The sequence below is a fragment of the Hermetia illucens genome, chromosome 1, assembly GCF_905115235.1.
Source record: "Hermetia illucens chromosome 1, iHerIll2.2.curated.20191125, whole genome shotgun sequence".
NCBI lineage: Eukaryota > Metazoa > Arthropoda > Insecta > Diptera > Stratiomyidae > Hermetia > Hermetia illucens.
Genome location: NC_051849.1, coordinates 158,355,130 through 158,377,992, shown reverse-complemented (window position 1 = coordinate 158,377,992; position 22,863 = coordinate 158,355,130). Strand labels below are relative to the sequence as shown.

The 22,863-nt window shown below is 41.2% G+C and overlaps 1 pseudogene; it reads left to right on the top strand.

The window, feature by feature from the left end:
- LOC119646343 overlaps nucleotides 1-22,863 on the top strand; it is a 128,349-nt pseudogene that overhangs the window by 104,788 nt on the left and 698 nt on the right.

Below are 22,863 nucleotides of genomic sequence, written 5' to 3'. Positions count from 1 at the left end.
TAACCGCGAACGCATGGTGCTGATGTGTTTAGAAACTAGCAAGTGCTACATGAAGTCTCACTGTCAGGTCACCGTTACTCAGAATTTAGTCTGAACATTGCAGCCGGACAGTCCGTAATATAAAGCCACAATAATATTAAAGCTGATCGGATAAATTTCAATGAACTTCTTGACAACAAACTGAAACGCCCTAGGCTATTAAGGACTCCTTTCGCGATACAAGATCAATATTTTTCGAGGATGTCATGCTCTGGGCTACGTACCCACCTCTTGAAAAAACGTTAACCTTGTCTTCATACTTAAAGCTGGGTAAGATGACTATTCAAATCCAAGGAACTTTATACAAATCAACTTAACATCATTTTCGCTGAAATGTCTGGAAAAACTAGTTGCGTGTCACATTCATTAGAAGGCGTTTAGGTCGCACTACCAAATGAAAACCGACACGCTTACTAGCGTGGAAAGGCCTGTGAATTCGCTCTTCACTCTTTGCTTTCAAATATATTGGACGCAACTGTGAAGGGTAAGTACGAGATAGGGGGTTCATCAACATTGAAGGGGAGTTTGACTGTGCGGTTTTTTCAAAAGCTCTGTGATGCCGCTAGAGAGCATGGTGTTGATGAAACTTAATTAAGTGGATCCATGCTATACTAACGCAGAGCTTGCTGAGTTCTGAAGTGAGTATTGATCTCTTCCTGAAAATGGAAGCGGCGAGAAGCTGTCCTCAAGGAGGTATGCTAACGTTGCTTCTGTGAAATAAATATGTACTATCTTAACTGTAAAATTTTCCAATACACGCTTAAGCCTATGCGGATGAGGTGGATATGTTTGCTGTTGGTCGAGATCTACGGACGGTGTTTAGAAATACACAACGCGCCGGTGATTTGATTGACAGTGGGCGCCTCATACATGGAGTTCTAGAAAGTCCAAATAAAGCCATTATGGTCTTTCTCGTCCAGAGATGAGGGGTACAACCAATCGACTTTACGAGGAAGTGAAATATCTGGCATTTATTCTAGGCAAGAAGCTTCTTTGGGATAAGTATATGGAGGCAAAGTTGACACGAGCTCTCACAGCTTTTGGGCTGTGTGGGCGGACTTCGCGTCGACATGTGGACTTAGGCTTCAGGCAGTAATATGATATATATTTCTATCATTAGGCCGTTGTTTGCTTATGCATCGGTAGTGTAGTAGGTTAAAGTGAAAAGAGTTCTAGCTGCAAACTAGCCTCAGTGCAAAGAACTGTGTATCTTGGTATTACCAGTGCCATGAGCAGGACATCCGTTGCAGCTCTAAATGCATTACTCGATTTGTAGCCCTCGGATTTGCTCATTCAGAGCGCTGCAACGGGAGTAGCTCATAGACTAGTTCGATTAGGTCTATCGGGAAACAATGGACGAGGGACCACAGAGTATTGGAAGAATTATTTGGAGAACTAAATCCAGTTTTTGCGATACCTTTTTGGCTGAAGTGTATGTGATCCTCATGCCGGCAACCTGCGTGATTGACGAGCGGTTGAAGGAAAGGAGAATCGCAATCTGTAGCGATACCCAAGCTTTATAAAGAGCGGGTTCAATTTCCCCCATTGCCGGACTGGATCCAGCAATTGCGGTGCAATTAGCATTCCTAATGCTGCTATCAAAAACTGGGAACAAGGTTTCCATAATAACAGGTGGCAGAGCCTTTATACTGTTAAACACCCCAAATTTTTCCTGTCGGAGCCAAACTAACATATGGTAGTTTATTGTGCCGAAAAGCAGGAAGACTTGCAAAAGTATTGTGGGCATTTTAACTGGTCAAACTTCACTAGCTGGGAATATGTTCAGAACAGGGATCCTTGAAGATGATGCATGTACATCCTGCCCTGCGGAAGCGGGATTCACGGAGCAGTTTCTATCTGAGTGCGTCGTCCATGGACGCAACAGACATCAGTTGCAGCTGCAGTGGATAGCATCACATCCATTGACGGAAATCCTGCGATACATAAAGGAATCCCGGATGTTCCGTTAGACCACTTGAAATCCTTGAAATTTAGCAGTAAGGTAGACTTTAATTGGAAGCATGATACTGGTGCAACTCCTACTATTACATCAGATCATCATGATCACCATCGCTTCAAATTACTATTCCGCACGAGACAAAATGTCAGTACCAACCACTTGAATATAGGGTATATTTAACGTATGTACATTACGAGCTATATGTAGAACCACCGTGTTGCCAAATATTCCTACAAAAAAAATTAACTAAACCTTCCATATCCCAAGCATCCAGCTTCCGATTTTCGGTCTTGTTTTTGCTTCATTTCTCGCATCCATGTAGGTTTGCTAATTGATTAACGTCTTATTATTTCTTCTCCGCGACCTCCATTTGTACATCGTCATTCCAAAGTCAAGTATCTCGGGTAGTAATAGATTGTGTTTTGGGTTTGATTATAAATTTGCCGGAGGCTTGGATTAGCTTGAAGTTACAAAAGTGAGATAATTTCTTATCGTTTTCTGCGAAATCACTGCAACGCGACAGTATGTTCCTCGCATATCAACGGCCGATATTGCGTGATGGTAAGGAAGTGGCTGCGTCTTATGAAAATACAATCGATTTGCGGTTTATTATTGACACTACAAAATTTAGGTAAATGAGGCAACCGTATCTGAAACTGTGTATTGTATTGAAACTACTCCACCGAAAAATCTAAAAAAAATCAAGAGGCTGCCACAATATGGTATCTAGGTTCTGAAGTACCTTCCATACCGATATCATTTCGAATAAAGTTAATAATAGTATATATAGTATATTACTATAATTTTTAGTAATTGGTTGCAAAACTAAGAGGGTTTTGCAACCAATTACTAAAAATTATTCCTCCCAGTACCATGAAAATTGCAGTGATATACTCTATTACATGGAGCATGTTCCTACCAAGTTTGGAAATCCCACTATTTCTAAGAAAGTTATAATAGGTCAAAGTTGTCTCTTCTTTGCTAATCCAAGACTATGAATGTCAATATCATCCGAAAGTGGATTCTCTTATATAAAATATGCATATATTACGTGCGACGCACTAATGCACACTCAAATGTCTTTATATAAGAAATATACAAAACCTTTCATACCTGAAGCGTCCAGCTTTCGGTTTACCGACTTATTGCTTACATACTCATTTACTCTGACGGCCCGACGGTTCAGTTAGTTCATCCGCCTTTTGATCTCATTGTTCCGAGTTGTTTGTGTTTATTTATTATTAGTTGTTCACGTCTTAGGAATCCCCATTTATCGTCAGGACCGGAGCCCGGCTTGCCGCGTTGGGTGAAGTAAACGCACTAGTATTTTTCAAGAGTGATATTGTTAATTGTATTTTTCTAGTTTGCTCTTTCGCAGGTCCTGCTAACAGGGGAAATGAGGCAGGATTTATACAGTCATTTCACCCTTTCTTTGATCTCGACATTTTATTTGGCAGGGGATAATACCGGGTACATTACCTTAATCTACCCCACATTACCTTGGCTTGGAAGCAGCATGTAAATAACATGCCGGAGCAATCAAACGTTATAGTAGAATACTAGAATCAATCAACCAAATGCATCCAACAAGAAGATTCATTAAGTCTAGATGCGTTAATTATACTCGTCAAGGCCTTAACCTTTGGTCACTCCATGGACTTGAATAAAGTATGTATTTTATATAGGATTATGTTATGTAGATTGAGCACTTTTATCATAGAAAGCTATACAAATGGTAATAAATAGCTGAGAAAGCGGAAAAAGAAAAGGCAAATAACAAAGGCTGGATCTGTGAAATAGCAAACGTAGACTTGTTTTGTACAAATAGTAAATCGGGCCAACGTCCGAATTCGGGTATCTTCATATATCTACCGAACTTAATACTCATAACAAGATTCATTCCAAAATCAAACTTCAAATTGGAAGAGGATTGAAAATTACAGCCACTTTGAAAACGCTGATTTCTTTAATTAACTTATCAGCGAATGCGAAAAAATGTGTTTATAAAGGAATCATTTGCTTTGATGGTCCGATGGTGGAGTTGGTTAAGCAGCCGCCTTTTGATCTCATTGCTCTGGGCTTGCAACGCAATTCGTCATGGGTGCTTGTGTTTATTTTTGCGCTACTGAGGGCTTATCAGCTGTACAGTATTAAGTTTAACGATGGTGAAACTGAGCCACAGTGTCATTGAAAAGTGGGAATGTGCGCATGCGCTATACTCGACGAACGAGTATACAAGAAACATGTATTTACTAAACATTGAGCTACTGATCTGGAAGTAGAACCAAGCCAGATAAGTGTTGGTCCTTAACAGGAGTAACAGGAACATGAATCTTAAAAGAACAAAAAAACGTCATTGACAAAATAATAATAACACAGAAAAATAATGTCAATATAGAAGAAATCAGTAATAATAAAAGTGGAATAAAACCAAACCATTTGGAACCGCTGAGTAATCAACGCTTAAAAAGGCTAAAGAGTCGATGAAAAGAAGTCTAGTTGTGAGTTCCGTAGAGAATTAACATGCCAGATAAAGAAAATAAGGTAAGCACTTATTCCCGATGATAGGCATTTGTAAAACTAGTCATCATTGTTTCCTTCGGTACACGAAGTCCAAGCAATTTATCGTTCATTACCTTCGTTGGGCTTTTCACCCTTATGATACCAAAAGAATCCAGAAAGTAATACACTGTTCTTAAGTCATCACTGTACAGTATTTTCCAAAAACCACCACCAGATCTGGCAGCGGGTGGAGTCCTAGACCCTCAATTAAGTTACTTTGGGTTCCAGTTTGTATGTATGTTTGTGCTTGTTTTGTGTTGGTCTCACTGCTGCATTAAGTGTGATGATAATGTAACTTAAACACAGTCTCATTGAAAATCAAATAGGAGGTAAATAATAATAATAAGAATCGTTGGTGCAACAATCCATATTGGATCAGGGCCTTGAAGTGTGTTAGAGCACTTCATTCAAGACCATAATGGTACACTACAGTATACTCTACAGGAGGCGATGTGGTCAGCATTGCGCTCGCCCGAGATGACTACCCTGATTGGATTCAGGTACTCATTCACAGCTAAGTCGGCTGGTATCCGACGTCAAACCACGATACAAATCCCACTGCCAGCAGTGAGGTTTGAAACGCGACCTTCCGTACGACAGCCTTGTGCTCTAACCACCCAGTTATCCGGACAGCAGGAGGTAAATAATAAATAATGATATGAAAAAGAGAATTTGTGGATGTCCAATACTCCACAAAGGAGTAAACTGGGGACATTCAATACACAATATCAGATCTACAGTCGATGTGCAAGTTATGTTGAAACCCATATTGAGTTTTGGTAGATCTCAGGCTCCTGTTATGACCATACGTTTTAAGGCCAAAGGTTGAATTGAACAATGTCAAGGCAGTTATTGTACTGACTATAGGATTGGCGGTAATCAAAAGACCATCAAAGTTATCTGGAATTGACTTAGAATGGATAGGTATCCCCAAAAGCTAAAGTATTGACGAAATTGGCCGTGAAGTTTTGTCCGCAAATACTGAAGCTTCGCTGAAGTGTCCCGTTGACACACGCTTGGTCTTCTCTTTACAAGCCAGGTTCGGGAATTTGGGGGGGGGGGGGGGTTCTTTTAGATCCTTCATTTCTTCGCATGTCATTGTAAAATACTTTACATGTCCTTAAATCGATGCGTGAGTCTGCACCAGAACCTGGAAAATCAAAACAAGCGAAAAGGATATCGCGCTAACCTCTCAGAAGAAAACACGCCAGTTAAAACTGGAAATAAAAAAACAACCCCTCGACCGTGTGCGTGGAGTCATAAAACTAGAGACCCAATTACCGTGATGGAGAGTGATGATCTACGACAGATCACTTCCTTAATGGATGCTTCCTCTGCCTCAGGTATGCATATAAGGCGCGGCTATTGGAAATTCCACCCTGCCTTGGCATTCTTAAGCCACAAAAGTGGAGGATGTCTGCTTTGTTATTGGGAGTTTCGCGGGTGGAAAGCAGGACGGAAAGGGGGAGTCCTCACGTGGGAAAAATTTAGTTCATTCTTACATTACTATAATTCAGAATTCAGTCAAAATGTAAGAAAATCAAGAAAAATAATAACTTTTAAGAAAAATAATAAAGGTAATGAACAAAAAAATAAAATGAATAAAAAATACTAAGTGGAATAAGAATAAATTGGGAAGAATAAAAGAAAAATAAGAGTGTTAAACAAAATAATAATTATTTTTTTGAGAATTGTGGGGTCCTGAGTCCGCATCAACTTAATGCTGGACCGGACCAAATGGGGAGCAACTTACTCCCCCTTTTTTTGCTCCACGGACCCCTCGTTTAGGGCTTAGTACCCAAACTTTACAAAAAGGCATTCCACATTCATTCCATAGAACCCAAAAGGACTACTTAAAATGTCGAATAATTTCAGGTTACCTCAACATCACTAAAGAGAAAATTTCAGACAGAATCACTTCCCTTAGTTTCAACTGTGGAATCACACTATGTTACACCAGTAACGAACCCGAAAAACATTTTCTTGCATAGAATTCTACATATTTAACGACTCAAACCTCAAAACCGCAAATTTCAGAGCAAAAACACTTTCTCTATTTTTATTTTCAGTTTTTAAAAAAAAACACCAAGAAGATCCTCCAACATACACAGCAGCCAATCCCTTTAGTCAACTGAGTCGCAGGTTTATCCTTGCACACCTGCCAATGTCCCGCTAATTTTTTTGGTTAGGCAATGAACTCAGTGGTTGGAGCATGGTCTCATCCTTGATGAATATCAGAAAATAATGGGGGGGGGGACTCGGACCACTATCTCGTTACCATAATGCTCCGAGCTCGAACTACGACACCACCTGCAATCTCCTCTGACAACAAGGCGAGTGTGAATATCGAAGCCATTCACAACACCTATAGAGGCGAAAGGTATGCCGCAATAACCGTAGTCAACAGGGATCAAGCATCAACAAATGGTCTTCACAACCACCTGAAGAACGTTATCATTGATACGGCCATAAAGGCACTTGGACCCACTTGGCTGGTTTTACGATGAATGCAAGTTAGCTACGGAACGGAAAAATGCTGCGTACCGAGTAATGTTGCATTCTCAAACAACGCGGGCACGCGCGGAGACCTATCACGAACTCCGTCGAGCGGAGAAGCGACTTCACAGACGGAAAAAGGAAGCCAGGGAGAACCAGCAGGTCTGCGAACGCGAAAAGTACAGGGAGCAACCGCACCAGGCGCGGAAGTTTTACCATCAAGTTAGCAGGATGAAGCCTTATACTCCTTGATGTCCATCCTGTCGAGATAAAGAGGGACATCTGATTTCCGACAGAATGAGTATGGATGAGAATGATCCCACCCGAAAAGTCTATAAGGGCAATATCTATGGTTGAGATGGAGTGATGGCATAGGTCAGGACGCCAGACAGCTTTTAGGGATATCGAATTGGTGGACCTCGGCGCAAAACCGGGATGTCTGGAGTTCCTTATTAAGGCAGGCCTTGACCGAATACTGGTAGTTGCGTCGTTGATGATGATGATGAGCGCAATGCTGACATTGACATTGTCTCCTGCATCAGCTGGGACAACAACCAAACTACTTGGAATTTCTCCTTATTTGACATCAAGCCGTGCTTCATTGAACCGACAACCGAAACAAACGCAAGAAATCCGTTTAAAAAATACATATAATCAAGTATATGGTGGAAACAATACCAAAAAATGTCAATGATCATATTTGAAATATTTGCTATTATTTGAGTTATTTAAGGAATCTCAGGATTTCGGGGAGTTTAAAAGGTGAGAAGGTCTTGTGAATAAAATTAGAAAAGAAAATTTATTTACGAATTAATATTTCAAAATAAGTAGATGTGGGGATGAGATACGGGAAGTTTAACAGGGTAATGGAGAAGCTAAGAGGTACTAAATAGTGAAAAATGAAAAATGCTGTGTTAACAAATAAATCTCTCGTCAGCTCGACACAAGACAAAGCTTACTAATTTCAATGCTTTCAGTGACTCTTGCTGTCTTGCTGCACCTAAGTTGAAGGTTCGTATTTAGGTTGATTTTCACATTGGGAAAGATAAATGTTTTTTCTTTCTATAAATGACTCTTTTTTATTTAATTTCTTACCCCATATTGGAATTTGAAAACATAAAGCTGATACCCCACATCTTGAATTTGGCAGCACCAAGTTAAACATACCCTACTACCTTTTGACCACTATTTGCCCACATTTGACTTGTCTATATTGCCCATTTCCCCAAAATCTAAACTGACTTTTCTTCGGAGCCCGAGTCTCCCCTTTTATACTTTCAAAATTGAGGTAAACGACTGAGTCTTGGGTAATCGCTAGTTTCGGAACATGCAAGAGAGTTTTTTCTAGTCCGATTTACGTGGCATCTGGCCAGATTGGCATAGTCGAGAATGCAAAGGACATTTATGAATCGTAATAAAGTGCATGTTGGAATTCTAATACAGAGCTCAAATGGCAACTAGAATGAATAGAAAGACGACAGCACTACATACATAATAATGGACTTAGGAAAACGAAACAATACAAAATTGTGCACTCGTACCGTTTTTGCAGCTTATCGAAGTAATAGCAATTTTGAAAATTTCATGGTGGACTGCAATAACTCAGCTGCAATTAGAATTGCACCAAGTATTTGCGTGGAAGTGGGAATTAGTTAAATACAGCCTAAGAGGAAGTTAGAAGACCAATTAAAGGTACTGCGGGTGTTTATTTAGAATTAGAGCAGATAATGCATTGTAAATAGGATTATATAGAAATAAGGATAATTTGATTGAGTCAGGATAACAATGTCAGTTAGCCTCGAACTACGTCCATGAATCTAAACGTGTAGCTACGACACCTATATAGCCTTAGATAATATGGCGGTCAGCTGAGTGGGGTTCGCTTACATTCGCCAGTCCTTCCGCGCATAGAAGTCAATACAATTTATGGAACCCTTCTACTTGGTGGAGTCAGAAATTTAACCTCTCAGACAGTATTTCCGCTTAGTTTTACGAAATCATTGGAGAGTAGTAGAACGTAGCAGGCACATTTCTTTCTGAATCCTGCAATTTGTTGATTAGCAATGCAATTTATGTATGAGGTCAAATGAAAGCCACTTTTTTCTCAGAGCTCGGTACTACTTGAATAAGCTTTCGATTCATTATTTTTGATCGCTTACAAGTTAGAAAATTGAGAGTATTGTAAAAGAACCAGTAAGGCGTTTAAAGGAAAGTACAAAGTACATCCATGACGACAGCATGAGTTTATACCCATGAAAAGCATAGAGCCAACACATACTAGGTAAACTCCAACAGTTCTGCCACCAAATTCTGTCTTCCCTCCACGTGGCGATCGCTGCAAATTTTATTTTTGTTTGGTAACGAAAAACTGTAGACGGAGAAGGTTGAAAACAAACGGGCCAAATTGTACTATGTAGTCCGCCAGGCAGCCAATTATTCTCGGAAAAACTACCAATTAGAAAGCTATGGAAAGAACCACGGACTGAATTGTTTACTCAATGTTAGTCTCGCAAATGTTCTACAATATCGAGATGTATGGTATGGTGTCGCTTTATTGATCTGTTGACCTAAACTAACCTAGGCACCTTACACTTCTGCCATGCTATGTGCTTTCTGGCCCAAGAATTTGCAGTCTTCTTCATGGACGGCTAGAAATACGTTCATGGTCCAAATGGTGGGGTGCGCAAAATCGTGCACTGAACGAAAGACTTCCCTGCCAAATGTTGGCGGAATATGGCGAGTAGGTCCCTTTTCAAAGATTACGCAGCACGAACTGAAAATAGGGAACTCTTCGAACGTGTGTGGAATAGACGTACATGGCTAGGGATGCATTCTGTTAAGGGATTACCAAAACAGGTGAGCAGTAGTGGAATACCCTACAAATTTCACCTGCGGTTCGCGGTATCTGTATTTTTCTACATTGAGGGCGAGGCCATTGTCAAAGAATGGTTGAAAAATGCATTCAAGATATGCCAAATGTTCGGACTCGGTGGAGGGCGTGAAATTCATGCAAGTAGACGAAACAGAAGTTCATGTTTCGAAGAACATAGTCGATGAATCTCTAGCAAGTTTGCGCAACATTCCACATGTTAAGAGTCTTCCTTGTGAACTCGATAGTTTCGGATGGTGTGCAAATTAATGTCTTTGGAACATATTTAGAGCTACAAGGATTTGGTGGTATACCTTGGCGAGATCCAAAGCAAAGTTTGGGATGAGGGGGATGGTGTGCCAGCCCGGAATCGTCTGAGCATTTAGATGCCTGTAATATGGCGTTAGGGTTGGGGACTAGGTGGAGTCGAGTCAAGTAACAGCTGTTGGAATGTCAACATATACTTTACTTAAGTAGTTACTTAATCTCTTTGCAATTCGATCAAATGGACATTATATTAATCATACCCCCATCAATTTTTGAGGATTTTTTTAAAAAGTTGAAAATAAAATAGTTATTCGAAATATTCTGACGAAGGCCGTAACTGGTGGTCTCCAACTGCGGGACGTGTAGCAACTCCAATTTTTATCCGGAACCAAAAAGATTTAAATTTAATGTCACTTATTTTCTATGGACATTAACCACAATGCTCAATCAATCAGCATTTTACATAATGTTTCAATTTTCAAAATTTTTTTTCTACTAATTATACAAAAAAAATGTTGGTTCATGTTTTTGGTAATTTTCTAAAGAATCATATATCTTAATTTTATAATTTTCGTTTTATTATTTTTTGGAATTCTCGTAAGTCTCACGAACGTCGTTTTGAGAAAAAAACTCATTTCAAAGAAAATTGTTTAAAAAATCCCCTTTCGGATATGAAGACTCTTAATTACGAACAAAATATAATTAGAACAAATACAAATGCACTCGTACAAGGGACTAACGTCAAGCATTTGTAAACACACTATTTGGGACATAAAGCGACTACCTCCTGGGTGGTGGAACCCAAGGCGGAATCTCAAGGGCGAAAAATTTTGCTTAGAAAAATCTCCAGCGTATTCTGGGATAGCTAGACTAACAACCTATGCAATAAAAACGATATGGACTGTTGTCCATATTCCAACAGTTTTTCCATCGCTTGCCACAGAAAGACAATCTGATATGTTGCTGATTTGCCTGGAGTGAAGCCTCTTTGGTATGGGCCAATGATGTTCTGGGCGTATGGGGCTATCCGGCCTAGCAAGATAGTTGAGAATATCTTATAGATGGTACTCGGCAACGTGATACCTCTATAATTGCTGCACTGTATGATATCTCCCTTTTTATGTATGAGACAGATAATGCCTCCTTGCCAATCGTCAGGCATTGATTGCACGGACTGTTTCCCCCTAAACAGTGGTGGCAGTATTTGTCCGTCGTCTTCAGTTGGCGGGACCTCCAACTCGCCGATGTTCTGGTTGTTCAGTAGCTCATCAAAGTACTCAACCCATCACTCCAATATGCCCACTCTGTCGGAAATCAGATTTCCCTCTTTGTCTCGGCAGGATGAGCATCGAGGCGTATAAGGCTTCATCCTGCTGACTTGTTGGTAAAACTTGTGCGCCTGGTGCGGTTGCTCCCTGTACGTTTCTAATTCACAGATCTGTTGGTTCTCCCAGGCTTCCTTTTTCCATCTGTGAAGTCGCTTCTCCGCTCGACGGAGTTCGTGATAAGCCTCTGCGCGTGCCCGCGTTCTTTGAGAATGCAACATTACTCGGTATGCGGCATTCTTCCGTTCCGTTGCTAGCTTACATTCATCGTCAAACCAGCCGTTCCGACTCCGTTTGCGGCTGGGGCCAAGTATGCTTGTGGCCGTATCCATGATAACGTTCTTCAGGTGATTGTGAAGATCATTTGTTGATGCTTAATCTCCAGGTCCTCTGTTGACTGCGGTTATTGCGGCATCCATTTCCCTCTTATAGGTGTCGCGGAGGGTTGTGTTGTGGATGGCTTGAGTGTTCACTCTCACCTGATTGTCAGAGGGGATTCTAGGCGGTATTGTTATTCGAGCTCGGGACACATTGCCAACGAGATAGTGATCCGAGTCTATATTGGCCCCCCTATATGTTTTGACATTCATCAAGGCTGAGAGGTGGCGGCGTTCGATCAACACGTGGTCAATTTGGTTGAAAGTGGTCCCGTCTGGAGAGGCCCATGTATGTTTGTGGACCGCTTTCCGCGCAAACCAGGTACTTCCAACAACCATTTCGTGCGACCCTGCTAATTGAATAATCCGCAGTCCGTTATCATTTGTTTTTTCGTGTAAGCTATGGGAGCCAACTTATCGCCTGAATACTGGCTCCTTCCCTACTTGGCTGTTAAAATCCCCAAGTATGATTTCGATATCATTTCTGGGACAGGCTTCGAGGGTTCGTTCTACTGCCTCGTAGCAGGTATCCTTCTCCGACTCTGCAGTCTCCTCTGTAGGGGCGTGAACGTTTATAAGGCTTATATTTCTAAACTTGTCTCGCAAGCGCAGAGTGCATAGCCGTTCGCTTATGTTTTCAAAGCCGATAACAGCAGGTTTCATTTTTTGGCTGATTAAGAAACCTACTTCGAGCACATGGTTTACTGGATGATCGCTATAATATATGGTATAGTAGGTCTTCTCCGGGAAAACGGTTCCTGTCCATCGTATCTCTTGTAACGCTGTTATATCAGCCCTATATTGGTACAGGGTATCGGCTAGCTGCTCATCAGCTTCATCTCTGTACAGGGAGCGCACGTTCCATGAGAAAATGCGCAAATCGTTGATCCGTTGTCGTTGCCGGGTCCGTCGTTTAAAAGTCCATCCTGTCCGAGGCTCCTATTGTGGCTTCGTAACAAGTTGTTTTCCGTATAGGGTTGTCAGCTCTACCCAACCCCCAACCTGGAGGACCAGTTGGTACATTTTGTCCCGTTTTTAGGCGCGGGAGACTCGCCTTCATCCTTCTCCATCTGCAGCTTTTCGTTAAGAAAGAGCTCCCAGTGGTCACCACGTGGAGGTGAAGATAGGGTTTGGTTTGGTGTTGGTTCAGCAGGCATTTCTCAGGTTTTATGCTCCATCGTGGGTACCAATCCACGTTTCGCCCTGGGACCTATACTACCCTTTGACCACCTTTGTGGGAGAGCATTGTGCTTTTCAAGTCAATAACTCCAGCATGGGCAAGTACTAGATACTTATAATAGCCTGTCTCGATTCTAGCTTGTATGTGGAGGCCACAGGAGCTACATTCAACATGCAGCTCACGCCGAACTTTGTGATCCGTCTAAAGAAAATTCCATCCCTATATCACGGCTGAACATATTACCAATGTACAACAAACTTCAAAGAAGCATAGATGGCCGTTAGTACTAACATACAACTTGTTTTGTCCTAAGTACATGGAGTATGTTAGCTCACACTTAGAACGTAGGCAAGTTTTAACTGAGAATCCATACCTTTTACTACGACAAAAGGGTAGAAATGCCAGACGAAACACCAGATGAGATTCAATTTTCATGAAAACCGTTTCTCCACTGGGTGGCTTTTACTCTCAGATAAGGGCCTTGATAAGATGCTATACAACTCCTTCATCACTGACCCCTGAAAATTTATAATTTCGATTTGGCAAGTGTTCTGGTCGTCAAAACCCTTGATATAATTGAAATAGCAACTAAACTAATTTTTTTGGGATCTGAAGTCTGTTCCATTTCTAGCAAGTCGACAATCAGTTGCTCTTTGCAACTCCTTGTATGCACTAATCCGTCCACTAATAATGGGCTTTATGAATTGGTAGCGAGTTGCCAAGCAAGTAACCAGTTTTACGTAGGTGAAGGCCCATACCGTGTCTTTTCTAGGGAGAAGGTAGGTAATCCTCGTAACGAAGAAGCGTGAAAATTGCTTCGGGCGACTAGAAACGGACCGTGTATTTGTGTAAATGTCTAATAACCTTTCACTATTGCACCGCAATACACAAGTGAATGTTACTGCAGCAATGATATACGAGGGCACAGTCGAGAGAATCGTTCAATTTCAAAAACTCTTTGGTAGGCTCTTTGAAATTAAATTCACATTCACTGGAGACATCACATTGACGATGAAGAAGAATGGTTCGGAAAGTGTGGAGTCAGTTACCCGCAGTGGAGCACGGTGTTGTTGGTCCTGCTGTCTATGACCTCATCAGCTTTTAGCCACCAAGCATCTTTCAAAAAGAGACTTACGAACTGAGTCTAGTTTGTGCAGGAGCACGCAAGTGCATAATTTCGATAAGTAGTTTTCTTAAAATGCTGGCCTCATACCCAAATAAATGAGGCTGGTTTGAGACAAATGCACTTAGTTCTATTCTCCAGAAAATGATAATAAAATGATGATGAAGATACTGGCAACTGCCCTTCGGAAGAGGTCCATTGATATTCGCATTTTGCAAGAACCTCGATGGATTGGTACCAAGAGCTACAACATAGAACACGTCCGCATTAAAAATGACCATAACCTTCTTTACTTTAGTAGCACTCAATATAGTGTCGGGATTGTCATCTTTGACAGATTCCGAGTGGAATCGAGTGACTTGATGACCTTTTGCTGAAGATCACTATTATTTCAGCTGATCATTTTTGTCACCTAGATACCACAGGTAGCAGTTGCAGTTACTCGATATGAGGAGCTGTGCGTGCCGATGAAAGTATCGTCATTGTGGGTGATCTTAATGATCACGCCAGCGAAAAGATAGTTGACAGAAGGAACACACAATAAGGCAAGCGAGTGTATTATCGATTTGGTTGACATTCACACTCTTGTACTTGCCAATGCATGGTTTATTAAACGGTTGTCTAATCTCCCTACATTTTATGGTGCTAAAAGTAAAACACAATTTGATCAAATTTTGATTAACACTACCACTTTCTCATCATCACTGACAGCAAAGTGGTTACCCATGAGATCATTCCAGCTACCTCAATATCGGCGAATCACGGCTGGCAAATCAATTTTGTGATTGTAACAAAATGAGAAGCTCATTGGCCTATAAAGAATGAACTGGTGGCGATTTATCGAGATTCTACTAAATCAGCCAATGCCACCCTCGGATCTACAAAGGCTGCCAAGCGATTCACCGACTAATATATTTGACTTCAGAGTAATGATCTTGAAAGAGAGGTTGATGAAAAGAAATGCCTCTTCCATAAGTTTATGTGATTTAAGTGATCGCAGGTACCAGAGGAATCTATAAAGACCTCCTCGAAAAGCTGAACACTCAGGATGACGAGAGAGGTATGTATCGACTTGCTAAAAGGAACGGACACAGAATATCTGATGCTTCTACTGTTTTAACAATGAGAAGCGCACGCTGGTTATAGACCCTGACTGACAGATGGGTGCGTTACTTTGGACAGATTTCAATGAAAGAATTTCATTATCCATCACTTCTGTAAGCACCGCCGACATTTTACGTAACTTTGCCTTATCCAGCGCCAATCGGTCGATGACCATCAAGACTTTTAAACGCGTTTTTGACAAACGCATTCGCGACATTCCTCAAGCTACCATCAATCCCAAAATTAAACATTTTTAAAATCGGTTCACTGTTCGTCCATCTGTCTCCTTTTTTTAATAAATTCGGTCTACTGTCTGCCGCTCCGTCTGTCTTCACACGTATTTTTCTCGGAAACAGTTATAACGATTGACACGAAATTTGGTGAAAAAGTGGGAACTGTAATCGCTCACGTATATAATGAGCTATATCATTTTACGTTGGGGGTCCTCATACATCCAAAAGGGGGATGTAATTTTGTTCACCAAATATAGTCACGTGGGGTATCAGATGAAAGGTCTCGGTTAGTACGAAGCCAGTCTGGATCATTTATTTCACGGACCCATTCCCAGAAACTACCTAACCGAAAAATTTGAAAAAGAGGCTGCTCCTAGATAGTGCCTAGGCTGCAAAATACCCTCATGCCGATATCTGTTCAAATGAAGCTAATAATAGTATATTATTATAATTTTTAGTAATTGACTGCAAAACCCACTAGATCTTCCTAGAATCACGAATCAACAATGTTGCCTAGAAATCGCGCTATTAATAACAAGGTTATAGTATTTTAAAGTTATTGCTTCATTGCGAGTTCAAGATTTTGAATGTCAGTATCATGCGAAAGCGGATATTCTCATATAATATATGCTAGGTCCAAATAGAACAATTGCCCACTTAAATGTTTTTATAAAAGAAATACATCAAACTTTTCATATCTGAAGCGTCCAGCTTCCGGTTTCCCGACTTGACGTATACCTACTGCTATGAACCCCGGTGAAATGGTCGAAACTGAGAACACACATGCATACAGCAAGTGACGCTAATTAAAAAAACAGCGTCATTGAATAAAGTTAATCCGGATTGTTGTAGTCCAGCTCTAGTCTCAGAAACTCACGTGCCTTGGAGTGTCTGTAGTTTCGCTTCATGCAGATCATTTCGTTTTCCCTTTTTCAGGTTTTGTGTAAAATAAAACGTTCTTAAAATCGATTTACTGTCTGTCCGTTTGTCTGTCACACGCATTTTTCTCAGAGACGGTTGTAGCGATTCACACCAAATTTGGTGGAAAGGTGGGAACTGTGAATGCCCACGCATACAGTGAGTTACATCCTTTTACGTCGAATTTAAGGGGGGGGGCGGGTTCCCATACATGCAAAAAGGGGTTGTAATTTTTTTTTTTGCGAAGCATTTATTGATTCATATGTTGTTGTAGAGCAGATCAAAACTTGCAGAATGGAATTGTTGCTAGAATTCGCGGCGACCCCTGATGCGGGTCTTTCGTCACTGAACCGAATGAGGAGGAAGCGCAATTTTTGTCGAATTTAAATGTGTGTCGAACAAACGCGAATGGAGAATTAATTTATAGATGTCACTATTCACGCTCATTGCAAAACTTCTTACCGTTATTAGGATAGTATTGCTATGGAATTCTCTTGTACTTTGCGCTACGGCTGCAATAGTGAAAACCAATTCTCTTCTTTTGAATTAGGTTTACAGATCCTAAAATTGTCTACAAAACAAAACAAGAACATTTTAGAGCCAGAATTAAATTTATTTCATTGCATTAATTTAATGTTTGGTGCTCATGTTCATTCATTGTTCGGTTTACCGCATGTTCCATTGATTGAAAAATCCAAACAGAGGCAGATCTGTGCATATATGAATGAAATTGCACCTTCGGATAGCAATTCAATCAGATTATCCGCCGTTGCAACAGATTTCTGTACCTGCTCAAAATACATCATAAGCAGATATTATACTATCATTGCGATAGTATCTTAGTCTAGGATTTTCCACTCTAGTAACTTTCATGATCATAATGGAATCCAACTTTCTCAATCGCAATTCCCCTCGTTTAGTTTGAATGAATGCAAATTAATCATGTCGAGAGCATTATAATTAGAAATGCTTCTTAGAATTTCTCGAAACCAGACATTCATTTCGTTGCACATTCGCATCTTCGAGCACAGATAATAAGTTCATACACTAGATACATATGCAAAGCATGTAATAGTATTCTCTGAATTTACAATTACAATTTGCTTGGAAACTCAAAGCAACAAATTAGGAGTTTATAATTTAGTCATAGTCCAGCGGGTATGATCCTGCTGTGCACCAGAAAATTTCACTTTGTACAGGGTCAGGAGCAGAGCACATCTCTGACCATAACAAAGGATACATTAATCCAATCTGGAAATAGGATATGTGGTTTACATGATAACTTCAATGGGTTGCACCTATATGAGGGAGATCTTAGCATTAAATTCAAGGCGCATCGGCTGCAGATTTGAAAGCGGTAGTATAATATAAAAATATGTCCAAGTGTATGTAAATTGAAGAGTATGTATTTGCTAATTAAAGTAAGAATAACATGATAACCTATACTAAGGGTAAATTAATTGTTTTGAAAGGTGATTACGAATTTATGGTTGCATTGTCCCTTCCAAATATTGGTACGAAAACATGAGGTCAGCCGAAAAGATTCAGCGATGTTTCAAATAAACAACATGGAGAAGAGGAAAGCTACCGCTACCTACTGCTCGTTAGAGTTTAAACGAGTTAAATGAAGAGAGGGTAATCAAAAGATCTTATCAGATCAACCGGAAAGGCGCAACGAAAACGCATTATGGGATAAAAATTTATTATTTGTTAATTCATTAATATTTTATTTTATTAATTCATTGATATTTATTTTCATTTTTTTTTTTCAATTCATAAATTGACTATGTTTATTCTTTTTAATTTTTTGGTTCACGGCAGACTGTTTCTGCTATTCTTTCTACGTCGGCCCCGTGCCTGTCCAGTTACCATCAACAGGTAGCCGAACTACCATGCGGATAAATCTCCGCTCAGCGGTTCCATACTGCAGCGCCGCCACACTACCCTATCCACAGTTGATACTGGGTTTCAAGGGCAAAACCCGACTCCTGGCCTGCCGGGGCGCAGATCTAATCTTATGCGTCATGCACCTTTCTTCCAAGGGGCTAAAGTCGCGGCTTTAGCGTGGAGACAGAGACGCTCTTGGGCCTGCCATCGATTTTAAGCCTAAAGAAGTGGTCATTTGGGCCCTAATATGGTGGTTCCAAGGCCTTCGGGGAAGTATCCTGGCGAACGAAGACGTGTGTGCAGATGACCAGGTCCTTGGGGTGTTGGCCTTCCTCGAAGAATTACGGGATGGCGGGGGTGATTTTAATTTGGCCCCAGCGTCCCGGATCACGCATCAAAGCCCAGTGATGGAAAGGACTGACCGGGTATCGAACACGGGATCGCTGGGGAGTCTCCAATTCTCCTCGTAAACTAGCTCGGCGGAGCTGGCGGCAAACTCTTCACGATGTCCTGTATGTAGACCAAGTAGAACGAAAGGTAGGACTTGCGACCGCGAAGAGTCATGTGCCATTATAACCGCCTTCAGTGTTCTATGTCAGCGTTCCAATCGTCCAATGGTGTTTGAAGTTGCCTATCTCCGAAAACAGGGTAGACTCGAACATCATTCCCTGGTCAGTAATGGCTTCGGCTAGAACTCCAAATAGTAGGAGTCATTCCCGATAAAGGGCCTCGGCACATGATTGTGCGGAAATATTTGGCAGAGTTATTGCTTCAGGTCAACGCGTGGACCTATCGATGATTATGAGGCAATACTTGAAGCCATGCAAATCTCAGAAGGAGCAATGATGTCGATGTGGATCGTGTTAAAACACTTTGTAGACGGAAGGAATGAGCCTACTTCTTTCTGTATGTGCTTGGTGTGTGTGTCTCTCTTAAGAGTTAACATCCTTATTCATTGAGGGCCAGAAATATTTGCTTCTCCAAATGCCTGGGTGCGCAAGATCGTGTACTGCATGGAATACTTCCTTGCGAAAAGTGGCGGGATATATGGCTTAGGTGTCTTTTAGAGGTCTCGCAGAGTATTTTGAAGGTGGAGCCTAAAAAGGGAAACTTCCGAAATTTGTATTTGAAGTTGTCTCTGAGGCTCTAAAGCACTGGATCATCCTTCTCTGCCTCGACGATTGTCGAAAAATCGACTAGGGCAAGGATTTTAACCTCTGAAATGTGTGACAATCTGTCTGCAATTACATTGTCCACGTGCTGGAAGTTCAAAGTAAACTGGCTTATGAAGTTTAAGTACCGAAATTGGCGAGGGGACGCTTTGTCGGTCTTCTGCTTGAAAGCGAAAGTAGGAGGCTTGTGGTCTGTAAGCACTGTGAACGATCTTCCTTCTAGCGAGTATCGGAAATCGAGTATCGGTTAATAGCTTACGATCGTAGGTGTTGTAGTTATGTTAGGCTGTATTCAATTTCTTGGAAAAGAGGCTCAACGGCTGCATGATTTTGTTCACCTTTTGGTGAAGGGCAGCACTTACTGCAATTTCTGAGGCATCGTTGAATACGGCTGGAGGTTCATCGGATTGAGGGAATGGCAGGAGTGTAGCGTACGCGAGCTGTAGTTTGGTTAGCTCAAATGCCTGGACGGCCTCTGTGGACCATGCAATCACGCGTGATTGACGTTTTGGTCCTGGGTCCAGACAAGTAGGCCTTAAGGATCGCTTGATGTAGTGCGGCTTTGGACAAGAAACGACGATGAAAGTTTAACACTAACTAAAAACTTTACCTGATATTGAATTTTTCAACATTAAGTACAAAACCGGCCTCAAGGAGACGTTGAAAAATACATTCGAAATGTTCCAAATGTTCAGAATCAGGAGAGAGGGCGATTATCCCACTCTGAATATGCAAAATGCATTCGTGTGAACTCAAAGCTGCGGGGATTTGATGGTACGCCTTGGCCTTGGTCCAAGGTCGTGAAATCACCGCAGTTAGCAAGGTTGTGCGCAAAGTCGTGGATGAGTGATATATGAGAGCAGTCTGGAATGGTATGAGCATTCAGAAGTCTGCAGTCGCCCTTTGTTCTTCATTCGCCGTTAGGCTTTGGTGGTGGCCATGTGTAGTGGAGAATACCAGCAACTATTTGGTGGTCTGCAAATACCCTGCTTTAAAAGTATATCAAATTCTTTCTTAGTAACATCGAGCTTCTGGAGTAATAATGGATGCACCTTCAAGAATATATGAGAGCCTGTAGTTTGGATGTGGTGCTATATATCATGCTTGGCTGGGTTCGAGAGAATTTCGGTAGTAATGTTGAGGTATTTTTTGAAGTACGCGCGACTACCCGATCGCCCATTTCGGTTGGCGGACCGCGAAAGAGTTCAGGACCTACCACCTTAATGCAAAGCTCCCACCGTTACCGCCAGTTTAGTGACAGTAGCCACGAGGGTTGCCACCGTCTGCTGAAGCTCGGAAAATTGATCTGTATCGTCTCGCGACACTTCACTGACGACGGGTATTTGCTAAGACCTTTAAAGTTCCGTACAGGCGCAGATGGCCTGGGTCTTCTCAGAAGCTCAACCCCGACCTTATTCCCGTCCAACTGCTTCATCTCACGCAACAGTTGACCCAGGGAGCGGTCGCTTAAGGTGAGGCCCGCCAGTAAGTGATTCAGCTTTGGTGACCCACTTACCGCCATGATGAGTTTCTCTTTAATTTTGAGTAGGAACACTCCTCAAGAACGTCGGCGACGAGTCCAATCGAGTCCTCGTCCAGCCCGATGAGCGCGTGATTGAATGAAGTGGCATCATTAGCGATGCCTGCGAGCGCGAACTGCCCCTCTAATGTATCGGAAATGGTGGCACCTGTACGGTCACTGCGGCCATGGAGGATGCGGAGGCGCCTGTCGATATTTGCAAAATAGCCGCATTTACTTAGAGAAATTGAAGAGTCGTCCGAGCCCCACAACGAGTAGAAAACGTGAAAACTTAGCCACGATCGAAACAGAACCCGTAGAGCAGAATTATTAGTCACTGACTTGGCTTAAGAGGTTGATTGTAGTTCCCGTAACATTGTCAGCTACAGGAACCGGGGCACGACTTAAATTCCAGATCATTAAGAATCGATTCGATGTCTGTCCGTCTGTCTGTCTGTCTGTCTGTCTGTCTGTCTGTCTGTCTGTCACAGCCGATTTATTCGGAAACGGCTGAACCGATTGTCATGAAAATTGGTAGGAGTATGTGATTTGCCGTTCCCTTAACATGCAGCAACTGACGCCATTTTGTGTTAAGTTTAAGGGGGGACTCCCCGTACATGTAAAAGGAGGGTGCAAAATTTTTTTTCATAAAATGTGGCCATGTGGGGTATTAAATGAAAGGTCTCAATTAGTACTTTTCGAAACTGGTTCAATATTTGATATTGGGTGAAACATAGGGGAGTGAGGGCTCAAAATATGACCATCAAAAAGTGTAACAGGTCTCGTTCTCAGAACCTATCCAACCGAAAAATCTGCAAAAAATGTCAATAGTGCATCTCTACGAAATCTAGGCCTCAAAATATATCCGGTTCCGACATCTGCACAAATAAAGTTAATAATAGTATATTTCCACATTTTAGAAATTTACCTGGCACCCCCCTTATGTTCATCCCAGAAGCACAAAATTTGGCATGTGTATAATGAAGAATATAATGCATAATTTGGTCAAGTTTGAAGAAAATCCAACTATTATTAACAAAGTTATTGGGGGTGAAACTTTACAATTTTTTGTGAATTTCGTACACTCTACAACCTGCCTGACGTCATCATCACATATCAATTGGTCAATACCACAACCAAGTTAGTTCGTATGAATTGGGTGGAAAAGGATTATTTTGTTTTAGTTTTTTAGTCATTTGTATATGAATATCAATTATTCAAATGAGACATGTGTGTATGTAGGTATATAGTATATGCGTGCTAATGGACTTTGCGGGTAGTGCCTAATTCAGATACATATAAGAAGTAAATCGGAAATATGGGAACTATCAATTTATATACGTGCATATATGTGTACAGTATTCGAAAATAGGCAGTTTGTTTATTTAGTGTGAGCGTAACATCTACGGCTGTAATATGTACGTATGTCTCGTAGTTTTGTAGCTGTATATGAGGAGAAAAATGTGCGTTGAAATTTTTTAGATATGATAAGATGAACACAAAACCTTTATACCCGAAGCACGAGCTTCCGGTATTCCGACTTGTTTTTCTACGGAAGGGCTCCTATTTACTCTGTCCGTGGTTTTTGTATTTGTATTTTTCAATATCGCAACATGTTAGCTTTGAGCTTGACCCTTGATATAAATCTCTCTGTTACCAGTGAGATTTGAATCTTCTTTTGCAAAATCTAATCGCTTCTTATACTAAGCCATTCGGATATACTAGGTTGTTCCATAAGTTTTGCGGTTCGATAAGCGAGGGCGCTGTCATTAGCCTAATATTTTTTTGTTATGTTCGTATACTCTTCATATGGACGCATGTGAAGTTTCATT